Consider the following 27818-nt stretch of genomic DNA (forward strand, 5'->3'; position numbering starts at 1 on the left):
CTGTATATACTACAGTAAATGTCTTAATTCTTTGTTTCATTTATTTATTAATCAACAGATGGCGTTGTCCGTGTGTACAACGCAATAACAAAACCATGCCATAGAAATATATAATGTTAAGGATTTAATATTGAAGTTATTTACTTTGCCAAAGTTATTTACTAACCAAATGGACGGAGTTGGCGATACCCCACTTCGACAAAGCTATACATCATTCCAATTAATATTATTCGTTACCCCCTTTACTCATGTCCTAACATATCCGGATGATCCAATCAGGATAATAACAAATTAAAAGCCGGCGCGGCAAAGAAATGTCAAAATCAGATTAGGGGGAAAAACCGCCATCACCGCGGAGGGCGTGCTTCCGTGCCGTCCTTCCGCCCAAGCCGAGGTCCGAGTCTCCCGGGAGATGTCCCTGCCGTAATGCCCATTCCGGCCGAGCTACGCTCGCCGAAACATCTCGTGCTGAGCTCTAAAGGCCCTTAAGGCGACATTATATTGAAAAAATGATAATGACCTAAGCTGTATGTATGTATGAGCTAGGTTCTTCAGGCCAACAGCTAGGTTCTTTAAGTAAAATTCCATCTTGTGTAGAAGTTTTCATAGTATTATAATTTAAGTATAGGCATAGATTACTAATAATGTAGGGTAATAAGTGTGTGGTGTGTCTTTTCGTACACGCAACTATGAATCTGATGGAACTTAAGATATCAACGTAACTGAACATAAAGTAAATGAAAAGTCAAAGAAAAATACTTAGCTTAGACATTTGTGACGCGTTAACCCCAAGAAATAAGTACTCATTATTTTGTTTTCGTTAAAAGCGTTTAATGGTTGCCCTTAAATACAGTAAAAAACAATGCTTTTAATTTTCGTCTTAATAAACACAGCTGTAGAGAATAACAATTTTATTGAGCAAAGTGTTCGTTCATGTTTTTGTATACAGACCGATGAACAAGATAAGAACGATTGAGTTCTTTGTGAGAAGTTTTTTAAATAGTTTTATCGGATATCACGCACAATTTTTTTGTTTTTAATTATTTTTTTCTGAAGAATAGCAATTGTTTTATCTTTACATATTACGAAATCAAATCCAGCCGTTTCTGCTATAAACATTAACACCCAACATTTTGTGTGTAACTTATTTTTTATTATTAATGAGACCGCATTTTTTTTAAATTAAATAAAATTTCGCGACTTATGCAGACTTAGCTAGTCTTATCATAAATCTAAATGACAGGTATAAGAAATATTAAACAAACACTTTTTAGTTATAAAATAAAAAAAATATAATTTACTAAATATTCACTTAACTAATACAAATTTACAGAAGATTTTTGTTGGATGAAAATTGTAAGAAAATATGAATGAAAATATTTTGTTGGTTATAAATTATAGGCAAAAGGTCAAGAACGAATATTTTATCATATTTTAGGATTCCAAGAATTGTTATTTAGGCTTTGATGTTCTAAAAATACTGTGAAATTATTACAGAAATATAAGGACTAGTCCAAATTAGTTTCGAGGTTGCGGCGACGGGAATTTTTTTGCCTACTTGCTTCCAAATACACACACAGACACACATTTCTGTGTAACACTGAAATGTACCTGCTAACTGGGGTAGATACGGTTTCGTCATCGGACGTCAAGGCAGCATAGAAAATACCATCCGTATCACCTGGACGCCCGTCGTTCCACAACTGAGCGTTTCTTAAAGAAATTTTTGCCTGTACTATGTAAAAACAAGTGGCCACTGAAGTATTTTCGAACCAACTCCAATTAGGGTCCCTCAATAAAAGAGCGTATTATTTCTTAAAAGGCCGGCAACGTACTGGCGAGCCTTCTGGCAATTTGTCTGTCCATGTGCGGCGGTATCACTTAACATCAAGTGAGCCTCCTGCCCGTTTGCCTCCTGTTAGATAAAAAAACACAGTATCATAATAATAATCGTTTATTTGCAAGAATATGGTACAAATAAGTTGTGGTGGTACAATCTAAAGCTCGCATAATGGCGTTAAATTTTTCTTGAATAATATTTAAAAAAATTAAAGTTTTTATTTCGAAAAAGTAAATTAGTACCGACATTTTTATTTAGTTTTCATAAATGAGGTTTAATTTGACAACTTATGTCATTTATTCTAAGCCAATGAAAAGTAGTAAAAAAGCTTTCAATATAATTCATAAACTTAAAAGCCTTTTAGGTACAAGAATGTGTCAGAGGAAATACAAAGACCATTTATTTCTTGTTAAGAACGCAATTTAAAAAATATACACTCTCAAATAAACTTGGAGAGCACAGAGTTATTATAGCAGTTGCCGTGTTAGGGGGAACAAAGTTCTAAATGGTAATGTGGAATAAAAGATACGACTGCGCAGAATACATTTCTATTACAGTTATGAAAATAAACGCTCTATAATAATAAAATCATTTAATAATATTTCAACAGCTGTATATAAGAGGTTAATAAAATAATTTATAAGGTTATTTTCACGTTTGTTGGTTTGACAATAGACTCTAAGGCCTCCTAGATAGTTGAACACCTAGCGTAGTATAAACCAGCATTCCCGCTAAAAATAACAGCTCTTAAACAGTATAATACAGATAAGATTAATTTCAATGTAGTATCACAAAATAAGACCAACTGTTTTCAAAATCTGTTACTGTGTCAAATCCAAGTTTTATAAAGGCACCACCTAGCGTCCATTTATCACATGAAATAAACGACGTCACTTTACGTTGTCAAAGTTTAGGAAAATTGAACCATTACGTCGTAGAACGAGTGCGAAATTTTTCAAAAAAGAAAAGAAAAATTACACTTGCCAATTATTTAAGAAAGTTATGTTCTTAACTGAATTATAATTTTGCAACTGCTTAATCTTCTTCGTATAGTATCATGGTGATAATCATGGCTATTTTAATTTTGGATGCCGCACTGCTGAGCTATAACTTGGTGCTTTGACCAAACCATTGTCTAAGACGTGATGCGGCTAGATCTCCTTCTAACTGCCACTTTGCCTTGTATGATGAGTTGAAAGAGCTTGTGTTTTTCAGAACGTAAGACCTGTCTGAAATATTAAAGTAAGTAATTCTTAAGCGTTATAAGCACTTCTTCGTTCTTCTACATTATTTCCAGCACGGATCTCACGTACGGAGCGATATATTACATACATAAAGTAAAGCACACGTCTACAAAACTAACTAATCTCGAAAAATTCCAGTGGTTTTTGATGTTGTATCTGTCATTGTCTAAGATTAAGTAGCATCGCGAATAGTGCGCTCTTAGTTGAAAATTTAGGCGCGTGGCGGAAAGTATTTTTGTTAGTTAGACAAAACGTTTCGCTGTTGTTTAATTATACAACGGATCCCGATGCTATTGTCACTTTTTTCATCAATTTCTCTGCCTAGATATCGTATTTTCGAGGGCTGATTGTTGAGTTGTAAAAGTTGCGTGTATTCGCGTTAATGCTAATAACAAATTCAGAATCCGGTCATTCTAAATTGAATAAAGCCTATAGACCATTGAGGTACTATGCGATTAGGATCGTGACATCAGCGTTTCTTTAGTTATTCAGTGGTATGCCACTATTTGCTGTGCCATGGCCTATGGCTTCTAAAAATATTGCATCGGTATACAATTTAAATAGCAAAGGTGATAAAATGTAACCTTGACGCACCTCTCGATGTCGATATATATGATGAATGTTTGCCGTTCACTCAACGGTAATGGAGTATTTCCATCAATTTAACATGTTACACTTTAATAGTTGAGGTCCTCTGTCACAATTAATAGGTCGTTAGGTAAACTTAAGAACTGCATCAACATGAATAGTGCCATAGAAATCAAGGGTTTTGTGGCTGAGCGGTTTCATAAAAGTGTCTTGCTTGGTATCGGTTCCTGATCGGTGCGAGTTTGTTCTGCACCTGCAATTTTTGTCAGTCTTACGGTTTCCCCAAACATCCCTTGCCAAACCGTAAGCGTGCTAAAAGAATGTTTAGTCGACGAAATTATAAAGCAAATAGATAGTTTACTTCTAAATAGGCCAAAAAACTTGTGTAATACCTTGCTATTTATTTATGTTATACCTCGTCAAGCCTTTAAAAGGGAGTATTTTTTCACGAAAAATCGGTGATACTAACGTGATCTGAATAATGATTAAGTTTGTCCTTTAACATTTCTAACTTTGCCTTATACGTGTCACGATCCATAGTTCCCAGACTTGGTATTCAGGCGGAGAAGTGATGTATTCAAAACTTAATTAATTGTACCAGTACGACCGATATCCTATATTAATTAGATTACAAGTCATACCAAGCGACATTTCAAGCGTTAAATCCAATAAGTGGTATGAATAGGGCTACCACATATTCGTAAATCACTATTTTTCATCGTAACAAAGTGTAAGTGAATTGAAACCCTGATTGTTCTTAATCGCAAAGATTAAGTTCGAAGTGAAAAAAAAACGCGATCTTATGGACGAGAATACAACAAAGCTCGTTCATATCATGTCAAATCATAGTATTATGTCATGATCATAGTAGAATGTATTCATTTTCATTATTAAAAATATTGGCGTTTCCCTATAATAACGGATCGAATTAATGTGATTAAATAAAAGTTTGAAAATCATGTTACTTATAAAAGTTCACAAAGCTAAGTTTGGCTTAAGACAAATAGCATATAGCAATAAAACTTTGTATAAAGAAAATGTTTTTCCTTTTACTCTAACTATCATTATTACGATCCACTCTACGTTAAGAGATATGAAACGTGTGTCGAGTGATACCGAAAAAGCATCGAAATAAATCTGTAGCAACCCGCCCACCGAATTTGGATGGTTTCATCCAAGAGTTTCGCTATTATATTGCGAATTGCCGTCCCATCTGCTTCATTCTTTTCATGACCTATTTAGGAATATCTTATTGAAATTTAATAATATTATTTTTACACAATCTTTATGCTTCATTACGTTTTTAATATAAACACGAAATTAGTATGTTGTCGCAAAATTCGTTGTTTCGAGTGCTTTCAGTTTCATTTAAATCAAACACATTATAATGTTTGTAACATATAACTGGGGGCCAAACATTCGATCGCCTAAGAAGGGCAGTCATCGCAGCCCATGTTCACACATGATTCTCTCAGTCTCTTTTTGTAAACAATTGGGGAAATTTTCTATTAAATAGCGCTGCCATGATCTGCAGAGGAAGGGGGATGCTATTTTTCCTTTGAAGGTTAACAATACTTTATTATCAACATATCATTGTTATTAGGATTAATAATTAATATATAACTTGTGAATCATATCCAAAATTAGCTTAAACATTACAGTATATCTATAAAACAAATAATTTTAAAATCTTTATTAGATAAAGAATCCTTAGATTAAGTCTGAATTATATGCAGTAATTTTTCATAATACGTGAATGTTACATTATATGATATTTACTCTTGTATAACGTGCTCCATAAGTGACTCTGAGTATTTGTTTAGAAAGTTTCCGATTAGATCCATATGCTACTAATGTTTCTCTATGTTTATGTTCCCTTTATGTAATAGATTATATACTGTATATAGGAGTGGATTACGTGGCTGATCGTTCAAATAACGAGATCTTGAGTTAAGTGTATTGCTTGTAAGCTATACTGATATTATGTAACATTTACATACATGAAGTCAATATATTATATTAAATGGACCTGGTGACGCGAATGATATAAAATCCCTTTATAGGATATGTCTCTTTTCAATACAGCATATATAATATTTGACAATAAAAGGGCGTTACTCTAAGTGTATTTAAATACATTCACACTGATTCGAGAGAGAGAGGGCCTCCACTGCCTGTCATGTTTCATTTTCATTAATAAGAAACACTGAATAACATTAAGTACCTATTTTTATATGGAGAGTATAGCAAATATTTTGTATAATTGTACGTAGGTTTTCTCATATGATACTGAAAAATTTTTCTTTTAACCGAAAGCTTTTGATGACAAAGCGTGTTTAAATACTACATAAAATTAAGACGCATTCATATATCCAAACGAATATTTTTTTGTTTTCTTTCATAATTACTATTTAATTTCATCTATAATTAAACAAACTTTATATCTTTTTATCATTTTTGAGCAGTGTTGGCCTAGTGGCTTCAGCATGGGATTCTCATCTCCGAGGTCATAGGTTCGATCCCCGGCTGTGCACCAATGGACTTTATTGCTATGTGCCCATTACAAATTCGCTCTAACGGTGAAGGAAAACATCGCGAGGGATCTGGAAAAAGTCGACGGCGTGTGTCAGGAACGGGAGGCTGATCACGTTCTTGCCCATTACATTGACAAATGATCATGAAACAGTTACAAAAATCTGAGGCCCAGATCTAAAAAGTTGTAGCGCCAATGATCTGATCTACATCTTTTCTGGCGTTCCTGAAACAGTTTTGTGCACATGAAATCTGGTATTCTAGTTTATTTCAAAAGATACAACTATAATCTTATCAAATTCAACTTTCCCGATGCAAAATTGACCACAAATTCAGTCTATTGACTAAAATTGTCCAATTTGTGCACTATTCACTGAATTCGACCGATTCCGTCGGGGCTTACATATAGATTAGTCGATAATGCACTACTTATCATACGATTATGATCACAATATTTGGCTAATTACTATCTGGCTCTATTACCAACAAGCCACCGAGCGGAATCGTCCAAAAGACATTTCAATAAGTCAAACATTATAAAATGAGTACACTATACGAGTGTGTAATGCCTAAGAGTTTCTATGTATCTTTAGGCTCAGAAATTACTGTTTTAAATTGAAAAAAATAGTTGGGAAGTCTGTTTGTAGAGGACGTAGTTAACTGTAACATTAGACTATGATCGATAATACGGGACACAATATAACTTAGGCTCCTTCAACAAAAGAGTATACTAATTCCTAAAAGCGGCAACGCAGTCGCGAGCTCTCTGGAATTAAGAGTGTCCATGGGTGACGGTATCAGATCAGATGAGCCTCCTGCCTCTTAACCCCCCTACAAAAAAGATCTTCTCTTTTTTCGCCACAATATTCTATTTGTTTCCTTCTCATGACAATGCTCTTTGTATACGTATACCCATAATCTAGCCCACGCTCTTTATGTTTGTGTATTAAATAGTTATAAATCCCCAAAAACACAGTGATTACATTAAGTGTTTTTTCATCCTTGCTCATGGGTAGACGGTATACATATAATTAATCAGCTTTCTATACCTCAGAATATTATCCAAATATCCAGGATAAACGCAGTTAACCGCGTCGTTCTTAACAAAAGCTTAGCGAATGTAAAAAACAAGCTGTATCTCCCTTAACCATAAAAATAATTTACATAGCTATTAAATGTAGTCTCCAAAAGCAAGGAAACTATTTAAGATAATATCGCCGTAATATTTCATGTTATCGTTGAGAAATGTTGCCAAAATAGAAAATATTGCTGCCACAAGTCACGTATATGTTGCGATGGAGCCAATACATGGAACTACGGTAGCGTTATTACGGTACAAAGCACTATCGTATCGCACGATTTGCGATCAATCGTAGTTCCTCTTGATGTTATCGTGGAATAGAAAAGTAGTGTTTATATCAAACTATGTTATCACCTTCTTAGAAGTTATAGTTCACTGCCGTATAATCCTTTCAAGGCGAAAATGATTAAAATTTTAAAGGCAAGGTGCCATTATACTCGGGAAGAGTATTCAGGCCTCACGTTTCAACAACAATTATAAATAACTTATTTTATGACATTATAATATCTAATATGCCTGCTTTTATATGACTGATTGTACTATTGATGTGCGATTTTTTTACTAATAAATAATCTGAATGTACCACTTTATTTGCAAATAAATGATTTATTATAATTATTAGTGCTACAATTATAAAGCATGCTGACTCAACAATTATACTTAGTATTTTTTCATAAATTTGTAATTCACTATGACTTATAACAAAAACGTATTAGAGTTTGAAATTCAGCGTTAGTTTATTAGTCTCCATTGTACTTTACCCTAATTTAGCGATTCTAAATTCAACTTTCAAACACAAGTACAAAAAGTGGCGAGGCCGCAGAGCAACTGGCTAAATTATAAGAGTCTTTCCTTCGACATGTTAAAACTTTTAAGACATACCATAACCAACGGCCAAATGGCCCAAGAGCTCATTTATATGATCTGGCTAGTACTTCTTGTCGTAATTGATAATGTTAATAAATCAAATTTAGTCTATAAATAATAGCGCGAATAGTACTTTACATTACCAGGGATATTCGAGAAATATTGCGGATTTCGAAAAGGGCGAATTACTCGTATTAAAAATGTATTTTTGTGATTGAAAGCCTTTGAACCTTTTAGGTTCCGGTTAGGTCGGCGACACACCCACTAAAAATGGGTTGTGTTGCTGCGATGACTGCCCTTTTTGGTGTTTTGTATGCTCGTTTGCCCCCCTATTATATATAAAAAGATGTAAGCAACATCACTAAATACAACTTTATTTTTTTATCTTTTATTTAAAAAGTTTGGTTCCTGTGGCAGTGTGCCTTTAATGCTGGCAGCATTTCCTCGCTGTATTGCGATACTTATTCGTTGAACGAGGAAATCACCAGCTCTGGGGTCACTGGTACGATCTACCAAAAGCCAATTTAAATCTTTAATTAGCGTATTTGAACCCGTCTCTACTCCCTTTGGGGTTCCTTCCCTTAGGAAGAAAATCGAAGTTGGGGGAAAGAAGCTTTTTCTTTAAATTATATTTTATGAAACTATTTTGATCAATAACGCTGCTCTTCACTTTAAAGTAATCTGTGCGTTTATTATTGAAAGAATCGCGAAAAGTTTCTTGCTTCTTGCCCGCTCTACGCCCTTGACTTGCGAACTGGTAGTAAACGTAAATTTACAATTAATTTAACTTCTTTTCTGACGTTCATAAGTGTTCTTGTTTAGCTGTATGAATAAAGTTAGTTATTATTATTAGTTAGTAAAATTGGTCACCACCAGAAGTTACTCCGTTATAATGACGAGTTACGTTCGAACATGAGTGCTAAACGATAAGGCATTTTAGAGATTTTTAGCGTTGAGTATTAAGAAGAATGGCCATGGCACCCCTTCATCTTTATGGAGGTCGTAACATAAATTTGATTTTGTCTATGAAGAAATTGTATTATTAATTTGAAATTCAGTAACTCAAATATAGTAACTGATGAAAGAAACTCCCTGATAATTATAGTTTCACAGAGAATAGAATACCGTGAATAATAATAAAAATGTATGCTTGTACTAGTGTACACACGTTACAAGTGAAACTTCTTTATGACCTTATTTTTCGACAAATGATCTACTATATGCAACTTTACAGAAATTAGTTAAAAAGTTAAATAAGATAAAGTTTAACAAAAGGCTTTTATTATCATATACATGAATACAAATAATACAATTATTTCATTTTACCTTATTACTACTAAGATTAATTACAGAATTTCATTAATTGTAATAGAATAATTACTATTATTGTTATCGTATGGACAAGAAAAATATGGTGCGTAACCGAAAAATGTGACAAATGTCTGTAATTTTTTTCCAACGACGATACTGAAGTTTCACTTCAAAAACTTTATTCATGACAAATAGTTTGTGACTAATTTCATATATTGCTAGACCCTACACTAAGGAGTCCCTGTGTTGTGGGTAACTCTGCTATATTTTTAAACTTTAAAAAGAAATTCAATAAGTTGAGGTTTCATATTGTCTTATTCAAAACCCTTTCATACCAACCTTTTATTACCCAAAGAACATCGAATTGAAGACTTAAAACTGCTAAGAAAGCTCGCGAACTCGAATCACAAAATTTAATAGCAAGCATTGCTGAAGCAAGAAAAAACTGTCCAACCATTTCATTCCCAATATTACAGTCTTCATTACATAGCCTCCCGATGGATTATACAACAAAGAACCTTGTTTGCCATATTTCAATGGAAGAGAGTTCATTTTCGCTAAAAAAGCCTTTTTGAGCTTACTTTAAGTGGCAGTGGAGTCTTTTTATATTTCATTGTATAGAATATGAAGTAGATTTATTACTTATCTTCATTATGAGCTATATCAAAGACTTTTTGCTAAAATATTAGGTTTACGAAAATGTTGAATACATAATAATACAACATAATACATATACACAATACAATTTTGTTCTTTTAACGTTTTGTATTTTTATTAGATATATCAAAGTTAAAACAAATATAATTACTTTTAGAAGGAGCAAAATTATATTCAACACTATCGCAAGGTTAATATTTTACCAAAATATATTTAATGGCACCACACTAAATGGTGTTAAAATGGATGCATTTTTTAGCATATCAATGTATAAATATAATAAACGTCTCATTCCTCTGAAACGGCAAAGTCAAGATGCATTTTTTTATGTATTTGGTTACGTTAAATTTCTTTGTGAAATAGGTTAGGTTAGACTTAGGTTAGCCACAGCGGTGTGTAAAAATAATGCCTACAGTGACATTATTATTAGTTTTCTTTATAAACAAGAGGCCCATGAGCTGGAGGATCACGTTGTTTGACCTTATTAATTACGAAATACACGATTTTACGAGGTATTGATTTAAAGAAGCAACGGAACACCCCATTTGTGTTTTCAATTTGATCTCTTGCACGTTTTTTTATATACTTGCTTAATAAGGTAAATGGTTACACTTAAACGACCTTCAGTAACAAAGAGAAGATAAACCTTCCTCTTTAATGGCTGGTAATCTTCCACAGTTCGCATCACGTCATTTCTTTTAGTGGAGGTCATCCCTACGATGCGATCTTTAGTTATTTAAAAAGAGAACTTACTCTCCTCAAATCCGGGAATGCCACAAAAATGGGTGTCCATGGGTGCGGTGCTGTTTTTGTCTCCTTATATTAGAAAAAAATTTGTATACGCTTTTAACACGAACTTTATCTTAATATAACTATGTGTGCACCACTCCAGCAAGACCTTCTCTCACAAGTATCACTTGAGCCCACTCAATAGAAGCATCGACTAAGCATTAAATATCAAATAATTCGAGGGTTTATCTATTTTATGATGAAATTAAGGAAAATGCACTGCAAAAGATAACAAGTAATTTGGGGTTGCCCGTAGATTAAACGGATCGTTTATTTTTATCGTCGGCTTTACTCGGAAAATTGTATAACCTTCGATATATGGGAATTTCTGAGTAATGGCAAAAGGTTTTATAGTATGAATAAAATAATTTTGGTACAAGGGTAAGATTAAAAAGGATATTATTAGATATGTTATAAGTTCAAATACTTTTTTTATTACAGCAATTGATGTGATAAGATTTCAACATTATATAAGTTATAATATTATATGCTTGATACCACGAGCCTAGTTTTTTTTTAATGTGACAGGAGGCAAACGGGCAGGAGGGTCACCCGTTGTTAAGTGATACCGCCGCCCATGGACTCTCAAATTGCCAGAACGCTTGCATTGCTTGCAAGTTCGTTGCCGGCTTTTTATGAATCGGTACGCTCTTTTCTTGAAGGACCCTAAGTCGAATTGGTTTGGAAATACTACAGTGGCTGGCTGCTGGTTCTACATACAAGCTGGTTCTACATAGTGGTGGTGCGTGGCAAAAAGTGTCTTAAAAAACGCTCTCTTGTGGAACGACGGACGTCAATGATACGGAGGACTGAAAGTGGTGTTATTGGACACTTTCCTATGTTAAATATATTTATTAGTAAATTAGTTTAGAGTTAAATTACTAATACCTTGTGTTCGGAATACATAATTTCGATTTAATAATTTTTGATGAGGGTGATCCCAAATATTTTTTCTCGGCCGATCGTCACATTTATTAGTTGAGCCATTCTTGAGATTTACATTTTTATTTTGATATATACTTTTTGTTAATTATAATTGATAATAGTTACGTCCACTATTTAAAATTTTATAGTGAGTGTTTAGTGCGTTTTTGAGAACTATCGTGAGGCGAGGTATTAGCATCAGTCTAACCTCTCTTTGTTCCCAAACTAATAGAATTTCTCCAAATCTTTACGGCTGATAATATTGTGTGCCTTTCTTCCTGGTAAGAAGATATTGTAACGAGGTATGTACTCAGGACTTATTATTCTAGTATAAGATTCTGTATCGACGGCCACCGAACCGTTCATTGTAGTACATCTTATCTTAGGCTAGATCGTAATGTTCAATTAAGTATAAAGAGATAATGTATAAAAATCTTACGTACCATACATTACTAAACATATGTAACAAAACATTTTTATGTATACCCAGAAATCTACATTTAAATTCCATTAAGCTTTGGTGTCCAACGAAAGCACCTGTTTATTGTTCCTGAATGTTTTCAACAACACAATTTTTGAAGTTATACTTCTTTTGGTGCGCTAGGGGAAAATTATGAGAGTAAATTTGTACGATGCGTGCGCACATCTGCACAAAAAACCGACACCCTGAAGTTAGCTATAGTAAACATTTTAGTTTTTTTTGAAGTTATACTTCTTTTGGGGTGTTAAATGATGAGGTTAATTTGTTTTATTGTTAGTGTCGTTTTTTCTTCAAAAAAGATATCTTGTTACGCCAAAAAAGTATATTGTATACATAGTTAATTGGATACAGAAGCCACACATATGAATTAGAATATTCGAAAATGCATGTAGAAACGCTAGTTTAATGAATGTTTTACGAGATTAAGACAATCTCTCTTGAAATCTAACCCTAACCACAAATTATATTGATAATAATAAATTTCACGAGACCAAATGATAAAAAAAGTGAGCTAGTTTTCTTAGCACGGCGCTAAACGATTCTAATATATGTCTATTTTTAAATTAAATACTCTCTTTCCTCGTAGCTATCAAACATATCCGGAACAAAAACAATACACCATCAATCGGACATAGAAAGCGAATCAATGAGTCGTTTTTCAAACGCGACCCCTTTTTGATTGATGATGCGCACCTGGCCTTTGAGCTTTGTATATTCTGATAAAATATTGAGTCGGCTGAATTGACTTTTGTGTCTGTATTTTAAACAAGCTTTTATACAACGAGTTTTGTAAAATATTGCCAAGTCTAAAGAATGATGTTGATCTGACTTTGAACGCAATTTATTGATTGATACTTGTATATTTCGCTTACTCAGGCTTTCTTAGTTTTATAAGCGTGGCGATTTACGCTAAACCGTCGGAGTTACGCCCCGAGAGTATAGCCAGACGCAGGCAGTCTCTTCAACAGTTACATTGCATTAATTCATGTCATAGCAATTAACATTTCATTATTTCGCTTATATTTTATTGTTGTACGCGAGTGGTTAAAGTAGAGTAAAACTTAAATCCTCTAATATTTAAAGCACTCCGATAACCCAGGAACCGTACAATATCTTTTGAACAATACTTTTCACCTATTTGACTATTTACTTATTTATATAGTAAATGTCTAATTGAACTGTTTTCACTATAGTCGTCTGTCTTCAGCATAGCGTAAAGGCTTTTGTCAGGGCGCTACATGGTAAGCGGCACAGAAAAGTGGAGCAAGAAAGTAGTAACGTGTGCCCAAGGTACAATAAACCCAGAAGGAGGAAGATAATTTATAGAAAAAAGAATGTTGTACATGGCAGAGAGTGGCACAGTGACAGGAATATCGAGGGAGGTCTTTGAATTATAAATGTGTTTAAATGTAAAAGTATCTAAAAGAGATATTATTATTATTTTTATTCAGGCAAGAAGTGGCGGTGCCTTTTAGTTGTTATAAAGCTAAATAGTTTATTTTATTTTTATATACTTCATTGCAATTATATATAAATAGACAAATTTAAAATGATTAAATAAAAAGAAGGGCAACTGGTGGCCTTATCGTTTTCCTCCTGGCAACTACTAAAAGAACAAAATTACAGAACTACATAAAATATATTATAGTTTTTTAGACGGAACAAAACAAAACAACTAAAACAAATAAACTGTGAAAGGGACAATAATACCTATACATATGAGAAATAAAAAGTGCACATGAATCGCGATAATTTCAGATCAGTACGTACAGATTTAAAGAAATAAATTTTATTAAATGCTAATCGCAAACTACTGGCTCAAATAGAAAAAAATATTTGTATCGCATAGTCTATGTATCGAGAGGTACTACAAACAATGACTCAATGGCTAATTCGAGTGAAGCCTTAGGAAATGTGTTGCAACGCAAAAATTATTCCTTATTAAGTGTACAATTAGTTACGCAAAAATTGTACATGGGACTTAATTTACTTTTAAAAATGAAGAATTCAGTTCATGGAATTAACATTTAAATATATAAAGGTAACGCCCTTGCGAGCCCTTTGACAATGTAAGTGTTTAAGAGTTATAAAAAAAAATACAGCCTCATTATTGTCAGGCACCCGATTTTGTGATGATGGAGCAATAGGCACATTGGCTCTCAAGAGGCAGCATAGCCTTGAGTTTTTTTTATGTTTTCGTACTTCTTTATAAAACTAGTGTTTTGTTTCTTAGTTTATTTGTTTGGTTTGATTTAAAGCTATCAGAATATGTATTTTACGATACAGGTAACATGGCAGAGACGTAAGGTTATATATAGACTGTTCGTAATATTTTAAATTCTTAAAGTCCAGACCATAGACATAAATCTAGTTAGCAGCTGCGCCCGTCCTGATCAAATATTGATTTATGTGGCATATTCTTTTGAATTTTCTTTAAACTTATGCGTACTTCATATTCAATTCTGGAGAAAATATTTCCACTATGAACAATTTTATAAAATTGACAAAGTTTGCATTGTTTTTGGTTTCTAAATTTCATTTTATAATTAAGGTTCACTTTAAACCGATCTAACCACTAATCTATCTACAATACAACATTTAAAAAAACCTCAAAGATTTATATAATATTAGTTTAGAGTCTCTTCTATTTGTTTTTCTATAATTAATATAATATGTTACAATAAACAATGCAGATATTACTATAATCATTATAACGTCTGGAGTAGAGGTGAAGAGCGCTTGGAATCGTCGATGACCAATCCCTCTCGGGGCGGCTTGATCCTTTGGCGTACAGATGTGGGTCACTCTGCATCTTCTACCGCATTTACCATGGAGAGTTTTTAGAGGAGTTGTTCGGATTAATAAAAGACAGAACTAGTCTTAGGATTACAAGTACTTAATAAAACTAGTTACAAATACTAGTTGCACGAGTATTTAGAAGTATGCGACTGTCACCAAATTATAGGAATTCGATACCATTAGTTAAGTATTCTTTAAATATGCAATTGCTCCACAGAGCACTGAAAATTTACTAAATTTTTACATTTTATTAAACTAATATAAATATAGATCTTGTTTAAAGCCATATACAGATTACATATACTGTATTTATTAATTTGTGATCAGAATAAGCAGAGTTTTAGCGGAACGAATGAAAATGGCATTTAGCTTTACGACCTGGGGTGCTCAAAACTATCAGTTTCGCTTGTTCACTTTCAGGAACAGAAAAAGGAAGGAAGGAATAGCGGAAAAAGGGTAAAGACAAATTCAGGCAAAAAAATATTTTCCCGTGTTTCGTCATTCAATACGATATCTTTAATATAATTTTTCGATACACTGAACTTCTATTATCCTTATTGATTGCTTTATTATTTATTCTTACAACGTCTGCTAGCGGCCAATCTTTGTAAAATAATTTCTTCTCATTATAATATTGAATTCGGAAAATATTACTTAAGTGATACATTCAGTTTGCGATGGCATATGATTCTATATATTAAGAATAGTTTTTTTTATTTATTTACCTCATCGCATAAAACAAAACGACTTGGACGTGCTTAGTTGACGATCTGTTCCTGTTGTATCCCTAAATATTGTTTTAGCACGCAAGTACTACGTATTAAATAACTTTAAACTTAATATGAACGCGAAATTGTTACATTATTTACATATATGGACGTTTTAAGTTCGTAGTCGTTCGTAGAACTACCACTTCAATATACGAGTACTTGATATTATTTATTTATTTATTAACATTTCGATGCTCATAATATTAAAAACTGAACATAATTAAACTAAAAGGAGGGCAACTGGCGGCCTTATCGCTTCCGAGCGATCTCTTCCAGGCAACCACTGTGAGAAGAGAAAAAAAATGTATTAAATTGGAGAAGGTAGACAAGAAGTGCAAAAATATATATCACACATAGTAGTTGAGACAAAACTAAACAGGAACAAAAACAAATAAACAAACTTAAACTAAAAAAAGGATACATGAAAAAGTAAAAAGTGCCATGAATCACGATAATTTAAGATCAGTCGCACGTCAGTTATATTATGATTAAGATTCTCTTAAAATGTTGCCAATGCATCTTGACGCGAAGTTGGTAATTTATGTCAGCTGCTTTTATGTCGCAGATTCGAAGCGATCAATATTAAGTTTCTACACATGAAATTGACGTTTCGTCGTACTGGCCACTTTAAACACAAATATCTCCTCGTTGATGGAATTCCAAATTCAATTTTTTACAGCTATTTACTCGAGCATTTGTTTTTCTAAAACCATGATTCGTTTTATTTACCCGTTTAATTTTTTTGGCAAATATTAGGTATATTTGCCAAATTTTTATAACTATCGTCGTCCGACATTATTATTTAACTTTAAAAACAAGTCTACGATTTTGTGTGGAGTTGCCACTCTAAAAAAACAAATAACGTTATCTTATTACATAATCTCTGACATATATATTAGTGAAGCAGATCGTATCAATTATAATATATTACCAGATAACGTAAAAAAATTGTAAGAGAGGGAAAGAGAGACTAATCTTAGGTCCGAACAGTTCAAATCTCTATGCAGATTAAGCCACAGATCGGCATGACGATTCAATCAAGCTTTGCGCACGCTCTTGATTGCTTTTCAAATGTGGATCTCTGGAGCGAAAAAGAAAAGTACGAATACATTATTGATTGTGGTGGTATTTCCATTTATTGTCTATACCTACTGATTTATTAACGTATAATTTTATAATGAGTAAAGTCAAAGTCAAAAATCATTTATACATATAGGTAACATAATATACACTTATGAACGTCAATAAAAAAGAAATATACATTAAATGCTTCTAATTTTACATTTACTGCCAGTTCTCGAATCAAGGGCGTAGAACGGAAGAGAAGCAATGCGTAGCAGCGACAACACCGGCATCCACTCTACATACATATAGTTGTAATAGACGCGCAGGAACTAAATTGGTGGAGGAATACTATACCGCTGAAGACGAGTTACCGACAAAGAGAGTAAAACTGTTTGAGGTGCTTTGGTAAAAGTTAGGTATCTGAACGGGTTAATTTACTTAAAATATGTTTTACCAATACAGCTTTACACTTATTTCATAGAAAAGAAAAAAACTTGAGTGAATTCTGTCTGTGTTCAACTGAAACTGTATATGTAACATATTCAGGTTACCGTAACATTATTATGTGCATCACTGAGCAAGTAATTGCTAGTGAGCCTTTTGATTTATTATTTATATTACATACATATTTTAAATGTTTTTATTTTGAATATTAAAAAATAACATGATAAATTTTCTACCCTTTACGGGTATGATTATTACATGCGCCAAAGTCAAAGGCAATAATCATTTATTCATATAGGTTGTAATGTACACTTATGAACATCAAAAAAAGAAATATACATTAAATGCTTCTAATTTTACAATTTACTGCCAGTTCTTAAATCAAGGGTGTAGAACGGAAGAGAAGAACTGGCAATAAACTCTCCGTCAATCTTTTTAATAGCCAAGTTTTTCTTTCTTTTACACAACGTTTGTTCATTGCCAATGCCATATAAATATTTTCCACTAATGGCTGCTGTAAGACATGTATTTAATATACAATGTCGTTAAATTCGTAAATAAATGTTCGGTTAACCTGCAGTTGAGTTTCATCACTGGACGACAAGACAGAACACAAAATACCATCCGTATCACCTCGACGACTGTAGTTCCATAACTGAGCGTTTCTTGAGGCAATTTTGGCCGCGCACCACCACTATGTGGAACCAGCTGCCCACTGAAGTATATCCGAACCAATTCGATTAAGGGTCAAGAAAAGACCATATCAATTCTTAAAAGACGTGCAACACACTTGCGAGCGTTTGTGAGTGTTCATGAGCGGCGGTATCACTTAACATCTGGTTTCTAACAGGTAACCTCCTGTCGATTTGCCTAATATTACATTAAAAAAATTGTCATAAAAACGTCAGTAATTTTTAAGTCTTACATAGTGCTCAGTAGGTTTGAAATCACGACCTCACGAACGAACCACGGGTTCTAGTAGCTTGCTATCAGGCTGGATGAACTCAGAATATATGATATTCGCGTACAATTAGCACAATATATTCTGTAAACAAGAGATATGTCACAAAATACCAAACAAAAATATCAAAAGGAAAAAAGTAATCTGTACGAGTTTAGATTGTGAAATTGAAATCTGTACAAATATTGGAAACGGGTTGAAAAAGTAACTGAGCGCTTTTGGAGTTAATATAGTTATTTATGCGGAGTGTCTGAAATGTTTTATTGAGCAATATAGTTTGGGCTGTTCTATTGTTTAAAAAATATATATATATATATATATATATATATATATATATATATATATATATTCGGATTTAAGTATACTTTATTCATGTTACTAAACATAACAATCAAATATACAGTATTTACAATGTACTTAAACTACATAACAATAAATAAAAAGTTATGAAAAGCAAATTAAAACAAATTTAAAAAGTTTGGTCCCTGTGGCAGTGTACCTTTAACGCTGGCAGGATTTCAATGTATTACAATATTCGTTGGGCGAGGAAAGTACTAGCTCAGAAAATTTGTATTCTTATTTGTTTATATTTATAAACTTACCTCTCTTCTAAGCTCCCAATAACCGTGAGAGTGGGTCATTTAAAACGCTATTTCAGACATGTTTTATTTAAAAATACAAATTAGTAAAAAGCCTTATTATATATAGATATTATTTATCTACAGGTTTACCAATGCAAAATGAATATAATGCTGCAAGATTAAGTAATAATATTTTTATTAAAAGCAAATCGGCTCAGAAATTTATTGCCTGACACACGCTGTTGATTGGGTCTATGGCATGGCGGTTTTCTCACGATGTTTTCTTTCACTGTACAAGCGAGTGTGAAATGCGCATATAGGAAAAAAAAGCATGAACGCCGTGATTCCAGTGACGGACTTAGGTATAAAAGCTGCATGCCCAGTCCACTAAGCCAAAATTGCATCTAAACTGTTCATATATTAACTAAAATGTTCAAAAACAATTCCAGCTTATAAATAATTTCCCAGAAATGTCAGCTGTAAGACATGGGATTTAATATACAAACCGAGCTACGTAATCCTCATCCAAGTACTTAACCCAATTACAAAATGCTATCTTAACGTATGGCGTAGTGTGAATGGACCCTAAATTGTTAAATTATTATGACTCGGTGTACATCAAAAGAGCCGACGATCCGAAACAGTTAACTGCACGAAATGGGTTAAATTGACTGTTTTAATTTATTGAGGAGATATTTTACCTTTCCCTTAGCGAGTTTATCTGTGTTAAGAATAACCCTAAAACGTCCTTAAATTTAGTGTTCGTATTATTTCACTAATTATAATTTATTTAGTATGCAAGGGGGTACAAACTTATTTAATTTATTCAACATAACAAAAATATAGATAAATTATCGACATTTAAAAAAAAAGACCTATGAGTTAACTGTGTTGTTCTTTAACCACTAACCCTTAGGTTTTTAATATGAAAAAACTATCAACATTTAGGCCTGACCTCCAATTTCTGTATCTGCTTCATTATATTTTTTTCAATAGACCACTTGATGCCTTGTATGCCTAACAAAAGCTGTAAATTTTTGTTACGATGATTATCTATCAGCCTTGATTTGAACACACGTCATCTCTGTTTAAATAATAGAACCGAACATTAAATCGATATAACAACGTTAAAAATTCCTTTCATATCAAATGTGATCTAATATTCTTCATAAACATATAAACATAATGGGCACCAATAGCACTGCAACCTATTTAAGTCCGGGCCTCAGATTTCTGTATTTGTTTCATGATCATTTGTCAATGCAATAGGTGAGCAGCCTACTGTGCCTGACACACAAGGCATGTATTCTTCACGATGTTCTCCTTCACCGTTCCAGCGAATATTAAATGCGCACATAGAAATAAAGTCCATTGATGCACAGCCAGGGAGATCGAAGCTACGACCTCAGGCATGAGAGTCGCACGCTGGAGCCACTAGGCCAACACTGTTCTAAGGTGATCCTTTAATACAATTGATAAAACTAAGATATCCTTTATGCTGGGAAGATCATATTAGTTTTCTTATGCCAATAAGATTGATTTATAGTCTGTATTTTGTGTTGTCATATTATTATCTTTCTCGACGTATAGCATTTTTCATTCTAGTATTGTCATTGATTTTCGCGAGTAAACATGTAAATGCGAGGTCATTAATTTAAATATTTGGTATGATTGTTGTTTTAGATTAATAACGCTTGGATTCATAGAAATCATTTATTTCAATTAGGCCTATTAAAATCGCCTTTGAAAGTCAAAATTACAAGTTAAAAATATTGATTAAATTACTCATTAAAAAGGTGTAGAAGAATGGGCATGACACTTCGTACTTTTTAAAACAATATTTACAATATTTTGTGTACATTGATTTGATATTTACATATGAAGACCTAGAACAAAAAAACGACTATACTAAAATCAAATAGGGTTATAGTTTTATAAAAAAAACAATGCAGCAAGTTACTAAATTATTATGTGTATTTACTTTCTTCTCGATTCTTACCTCGACCTGTCTTCTCTACAGCTTCCTTAAAGAAAAAAACAAAACAATTGTTATTCTTTCCTAACCCATGTTTGCATTGTTTAAAAACTATTTTTGTCGTCTTATGTGTACCTTATTTCTTAAACATTATATTGTCTATTTTATTTATTTATATATACTTTGTTGCATTTAATAAAGTACAACTGGTGATATTAACGCTTTCGTGTGATATCTACCAGGAAACCACTGTGGGAAAAAAATTAAATTAGATAGGGTGAGCGCCAGAAGTGCAAACAAAGTATCTACTGTCAGGTTCGTTTGTGTATATCCTTTTGTTTGTGTGAAACGGTTTTAGGACTCATTGCATATTTTGTTTTTATATTTTTTTACTATTTTCCGTATCTACTTTAGCGATGTATCTGTATAATCGAAATAAAATCATAAATAACACCTATGTCATATATTATTCACCTGTTCTGTGATAAATACAAAGTGTATTATTGCCTACATGTTTAATGAATCCCTTTACAAAGCCAGACAAAGTTGCTTTATATATAATTATTAAATACACTACTGTTGAATGTATATTATTAAGCATCTGAAATTTCAGCCTTCAAAGCCTTCGATAAAATAAGCGTAACGCGATAATCCTTTTCTAACCCCAAACAAACCTAGGGCAAAAAGCAATAATAATGAATTTGGATATTTCCATTCCAGATATTGGATATGTGGGATTTATGGAGTGGATTTCTCTGAAGGTAGAAAATTATTTTACGGTACCCGAAAATTGGATTTCGCGTTACAAATTTTGTTGGTTAGAGTATGTTTTAGGGAGCTTTCTGAAACGCTTTTGGCTATATATAACAACTGAGGTCTGCAATTTTTCCACTTAAAGGTTTTATATATCATATGTATCTATATAATTACTTTACGCGCATTGTTATACTCATCTTCGGTTGTGCGTCTGCAATACTATCTCATGATTTTAATTCTTATGTGTGCAATCAACACTTTCCCATATACTGTTAAAGAAAACATCATTAGGCAATTGGACCTGAGGGGTATAAGTTCCTACAAGTGATACTTGGCGCTAAATCCTGACTTTGAATATTGATCTGTGATCCAAAGAAGAATCAGACAAGGAAGAAATATACTTTCACATAAAGCATGATTAGTAAATCAATTTGTGCTCAATTTGCTGCGACTTCATAGAACAGTAATTGTAACCATTAAAATACTATAGTATATGTTATAGCGTGTAAGTCGTTGTGAGGCTATAGTAATTAGAAATTTCTTATACATATAAATATCTAGCGGTATTACCAGCTTATTCAAGACCTTAATCTCATAGACTTTAGTCAAGCCTTAAACTCAGTTTAACCTTCGCTGTTCCAATAAAGGTTAATAGTGAACATAGATGACTCAATCTACCTAAGACTGAGTTCTTCATAGGAGAAAGAAGAACGGCCCAGCTGAGCTGGAGGCCCTTAAGGAAAACACCGAAATTAAATCTTTTGTAAAAAACAAAAGATGACTATGAATGCAAAGATTTCGGCACCGCTCAATGCGCAACAAATCTATAATTACTACAGAAAAAAGCTGGAAGCCACATCATTTATATATGTTTGATACAATATATAGAAATTGGTTCGATGGGTACTAAAGTTTCCAATAGAACAATAAGAATTCAGTCCATGTTTCGTTGTTATACTACTTGTTACTCCAATTTATACTTTACCCTTTGGAGTGTGCGTTACATAAAAATGAGGAGAATATTTGTTGAGACAATATTTTTAGAAAGCACTGAGATAACGTATGCATATGTATGAGAATAGGAGTATACTGTCTTAATATGTAATCTCAATTATAGATTTTTCTTGATCTATGGCCGAGTGGATCCCAATTCAATAAAAATAGAACCCTATATATTTATATTTTTATTTAACTTAACTACAAGTTGAATTATAAAGCAATTTCTATTATAATAAGTCCAATAAAGCGTTGCCGAAACCATAATTTATTGGAATGGATTAGGTTTATAATATACAAGTAAGTCACTTAAAACTAATAAATGTTATTAATAATACACAATTTATGCGTTAATCAAACATTAATTAATTAGTGACGATTCATTAATCAACTTTATTTAAAATCTATAGTCTACTAAAACCACATTGCGCCATAAATGTTCGCCCTGGACGGGACGCAGTAACAGCGCAGTCTTATTCCAGTGCAAGTAATTTTCAAGACAAAATCATAGTTAAAATAAAATCTCTTACCATACAAATTTAAGAGATTAACAACATCTTGTAGTACACAAGTGTGTGGACACATAATATGCAGGATAACATACTGAAAGTATAGCTCGATGCTAGTCTTTACCATGAGTTGTCGAGTAAAGCACGTTGTTTCGTTTTTCAACTCTGCATTCTAAGCCCCGATGTTAGGATCTATTTACGCAAAGTCGCTTCTAGCAAAAATAAAGTATGCAATAAGTCACTCTAAATTGCTAACAAATATTTTATTTATATTCTTGGGACAAAATTTAAATTAGAAATATAATGAAAACCAAAATTGCGAACTCAAATGATAACTCAATATCATTTTTCTCTCTCTTAATTATTTTTTCGTGTATTTCTCAAATTACATAAACGAAAAAATCACTAAATGTTTACTTAGGATTTTATAAAGATTTTTTGGTATAATTTTCTTTTTAAACCAAATAAATTTGCAGATGATATGTATTGTACTTTATCAACAAAAAAATATTAATGTTTAAAATATTTCATATTAATCAACACTGAATATACTTAGAGATATTGACCGGGCAAAAGAAACGTATAAATAAAAAAAAAATTTTTGAATATGTCGTGTTCCACTCATATCTTAATAATAAAATGCGAATATTTTGAAAGGATCTTATATCAAAATTCAAAATCATTTATACATTTAGGTAACAACTTGTACACTTATGAACGTCAATAAAGAAATATATATTAAATGCTTAATGCAGTTCTGCTACATCACTACTACATCAGACGTCAGACTACGTCTTTGAATTATATGATTTGAGTCATGCTGGTTTCCCAACGATTCCGATTCCCGGAAATGGAACCAGCGACCCTCAAAAATGTCACACGCTGAAGCCACTGGGCCATCACTGCTCATCATCATTATCAATCTATCATTAGATATATTTCGATACAGTACTCTTCAGTGAGTATTCTTTATGAGGGAAAGTTTTTCAGGTGAAAAGTTGCTTCTATCAGAGTGAGGTGAAATTATTCCAATACCTTTTGTAACATCGGTGTTCAATCATTTCTATCAAGTTGACTTACGTTCAAAGGCATTGTGTTTTGAATGGATATTAAGGGTCTGACAACAATAGATTTTTACTATTATACTATATACAATAGAGTAAAAAAGATGAATTTGATATATGGTTGTAGCCATTTTATGAAAAAGTTACAGGTTTCGATTGAAACTTCTTCTTTTTTATGAGTTTTTGTAGTATCAATCAAATTTACGGGACCTGGCACCAAACCTACACACAACAGGTTTAATAAATTTATAACTTACAGAGATACTTAGAATTCAAATATTATAAATATTGTATGGTTTCAGTCCAAATACAATAGGTGTTTATCTTGGGTTATTACTGTAGTAAGGAGCAAGTTGAAGCTGGCAGATGTCGGTGGTGAGCAGGACCCGAAAGGATCGGCTAGTCCCAGCGTGTAGTTTTAGACCTTAGTTTAGTTGTATAATTTATTTAGATATATTTATGTAGCCGTTCTAGACGGGCGTTAGTCATATGCTTGCTTCAACTTATAATTTTGTAACACGTTCGACGAATTTGACGAGTTCGATGAAAAATAGTGGCGGAGAGTTTCGTGCCAGTTTTTCTTGTCCGTTCTACGCCCGTGACTAGCGAACTGGTAGCAAATGTTATTTTAAAATCAATTTAACATCTATTCTGTTGAATACATGTACATGATTACCTATATCAATAAAGTTAGTTGAAGTTTCAGTTTGAATAAACGTGGTTCAAATGGAGCCATCGTACGCTTATAGTCCTATTCGCATAGATATGTCTTCCCATCTGAACGGGACCTTTATTCGGGAAAAAGAAAAATCTCATATATATATATATATATATATATATATATCAATTTTATTTATCGCGACTCAAGTATAACATTTATTATATATTATTCACAATATATTAATAATATATTATTTTATATATATGTATTACGGCCAAAATTTTATTTTTCAGATACCACTTTTTTACTAAAGGTTGGCTGGTTACAAATTGATTTGCCGGGTATCCTTCGCTAGTCTAAAGGCGGATGTGATGCCGGTCCGCAATCACGGCTTCTTCCTTTTACCATGCGGGTCAAAATAAGATGTTTAATATCAAATACAAAAATACACATCTCTCGATCTCATTATAACAATACGTAGTTATATTGTTGTAACAATAAGTTAACTATGTAAGTTGTAACATTATTGCACAAACTGAAATCAAAAATTATAACAGTGTGGTGGAAACATAAACTGGACATTGGTTTTATATCCCTGAGAACGTCGAACAGATTTAAATAATTAACTACTTAATAAGGCGAATGACATACACATCATAATATAATCTATAACCATTAAATTGCGCATAAAACGTCATAAAACAATTGAAACATCGACGCTCCATAGATAGCCGATGCAAGAAACCCGTTTTCAACGAGAATTCTCATTCGTATAAACGTTGTATTTCTGTAGTCAAATAAGAATTTAATGAAGATGATGTCTGATTAGTATATTCTTTTATTATGCATAATTTATAATTGTTTAATTTATGTAATATATTTTTTATTTATATTTAATATTATTTCTTTTTATATAAGAAAATAATGCATTAAATTTGGAATAGGATAGCTGTGCTGATGATGTAGACAAACACATAGATTACGAGCAGATGCAGGGAAGGTATACCTCGCAATATAGGCGACCATGAAACCACAATCGCCATAAATGCACAAGAAAGAGAGTGGTCCGTGATGATGGCGCTAGGTTGTTAGAAGAATAATCTATCTAACCATACCACCACACAAGTGGTGTTACAACCTTTTCTGGATCTCACATTTCTGTATCCGTTTCGTGATCATATAATTTTTTAGTCAAGTAGGTCAGCTGGATCACTTTTCTGTGCCAAACATGCCGTCGACTTTTGGTTCTAAGGAGTAAGTTACCACTCGAAGTTTTCCTTCACCAGCGACACGTTGCACACAGCGAGTGTTACATGCGGAAATAGAAAGCACATTGATACACAGCCGAGGAAGCTAACCTTACCTACGACCTCAGAGATGAGAGGCTTTTATTGAAACCACTAGAACAAGCTCGCTAACTAAAACCGCTCCGTCGAAAGTACAGTGATTAAACTACATACAAATTCAATACAATATTTAAACTACCTTCAATCAGCGTAGAGTAACATCTATTAACCCAGAAAACCGATTTAGACCTTGCAAATAATTAAGTGCTACAAAGAATTCGTGAAATAAAAATTAACAACACCCACTGTAATTTATACAATGCCAACAAGGCGTTATTTACCTCAATAAACAAAATTAATTGTGTTAAATTACTACGTTGATTTTCCTATTCAAATTAAATGTATTTTTAGGAGTTTTAGGCAACCTTATTTATTTTGTACGAATACGCTGAGTTTTAAAGCTAAGAATACAATTGTTTTATTGTTTCTTCGGCGTGGTATTGAAATGAGTTTAGTTTTCTTCTAAAGAAATATTTAGAACCTAGAAAATATGTTAAATCTATTTTGTTATCCACAGATTAAATTATAACATTAAGATAATTTTGAACTTTATATTGGTCCATTCAGTATATCAATGTTCACAAAATAACTCATAAAGCAGTCATATGAGATGTTGTTACCCTGAAACTGATGTTTTCGAACGTGGATTGCGCGTGCGACACTCATCGTAGGGTAGAAGCCCGGCCGCCTGTGCTCCATTTTTCAGTCCAAGTGCGCATTTGTCACTCGCTCGATTAACATAAACATTGTGAAGTGGACATGCTTTAGACCCCGAAAGACAGACGATATTTACCCATTACATAAATCAATAATCAACCAGATACATAAGTGATTATAGCGACACTCTGTTTTAATGCTTTTAGAAAGGTTTGCATTCAAGGAAGTACAATACCTTTATCAGTGATTGTACTGACCGCTTTTGCAAGGAAGTGATATATTTAAAATATCCTTCTCACAGCTCATCCTTCTTAGGCAATTCGTTTAGGATCACCGCCATTAAGTCATGGAATAGGCTGCCTGACTTCAGAAGATTGGCACCCTCCCTAACATCTTTTAAAATATTTCTTAATGATATCCTATCCTGGTCAATCGTGACTTTTGTAATTCTTATTCTTTTGTATTGCATAGCAATGCAAATTTTATTATTTTAGATTAAGCTTGGTATGTATAAGATTTGGTAATGTGTTTCTTGGACCCATCACATTAATTTTTTTAGCTTTTCTTCTTACTAGAGATACCAGGTGATCTCCACTTGATAGCGATAAGGCCGCCCGTTGCATCCCTTATAATTTTTATGTATTATTTTATTTGTTTTTCTATAAATATAACGAAGTGTAAATAAATAAGTTAGTTCAGTTATACAATTTACCACATATGCTGTTCACTCAAATCGAGAATGTTGGCCGGAGATGGACCAGTCTCAACAATTCAACACTTAATGTAAGTAAAAATAGAATTTATTTTGCTGAAATTATTTTAATTGTAATAATTTGTTGACGTGGTCTATTTCATATATTGCCGATGTTAAGAAATCAATATTTATAGAATTAATGACTAATATAATAGCAAAGATTGTG

General features: G+C 32.7%; 1 protein-coding gene across 1 annotated transcript in view; it reads right to left on the reverse strand.

Annotated features, from left to right (window-relative positions):
- LOC123711054 overlaps window positions 1-27818 on the reverse strand; it is a 107029-nt gene that overhangs the window by 62456 nt on the left and 16755 nt on the right. The window lies entirely within an intron of this gene.

This window comes from Pieris brassicae, chromosome 6 (genome assembly GCF_905147105.1).
Source record: "Pieris brassicae chromosome 6, ilPieBrab1.1, whole genome shotgun sequence".
Lineage (NCBI taxonomy): Eukaryota > Metazoa > Arthropoda > Insecta > Lepidoptera > Pieridae > Pieris > Pieris brassicae.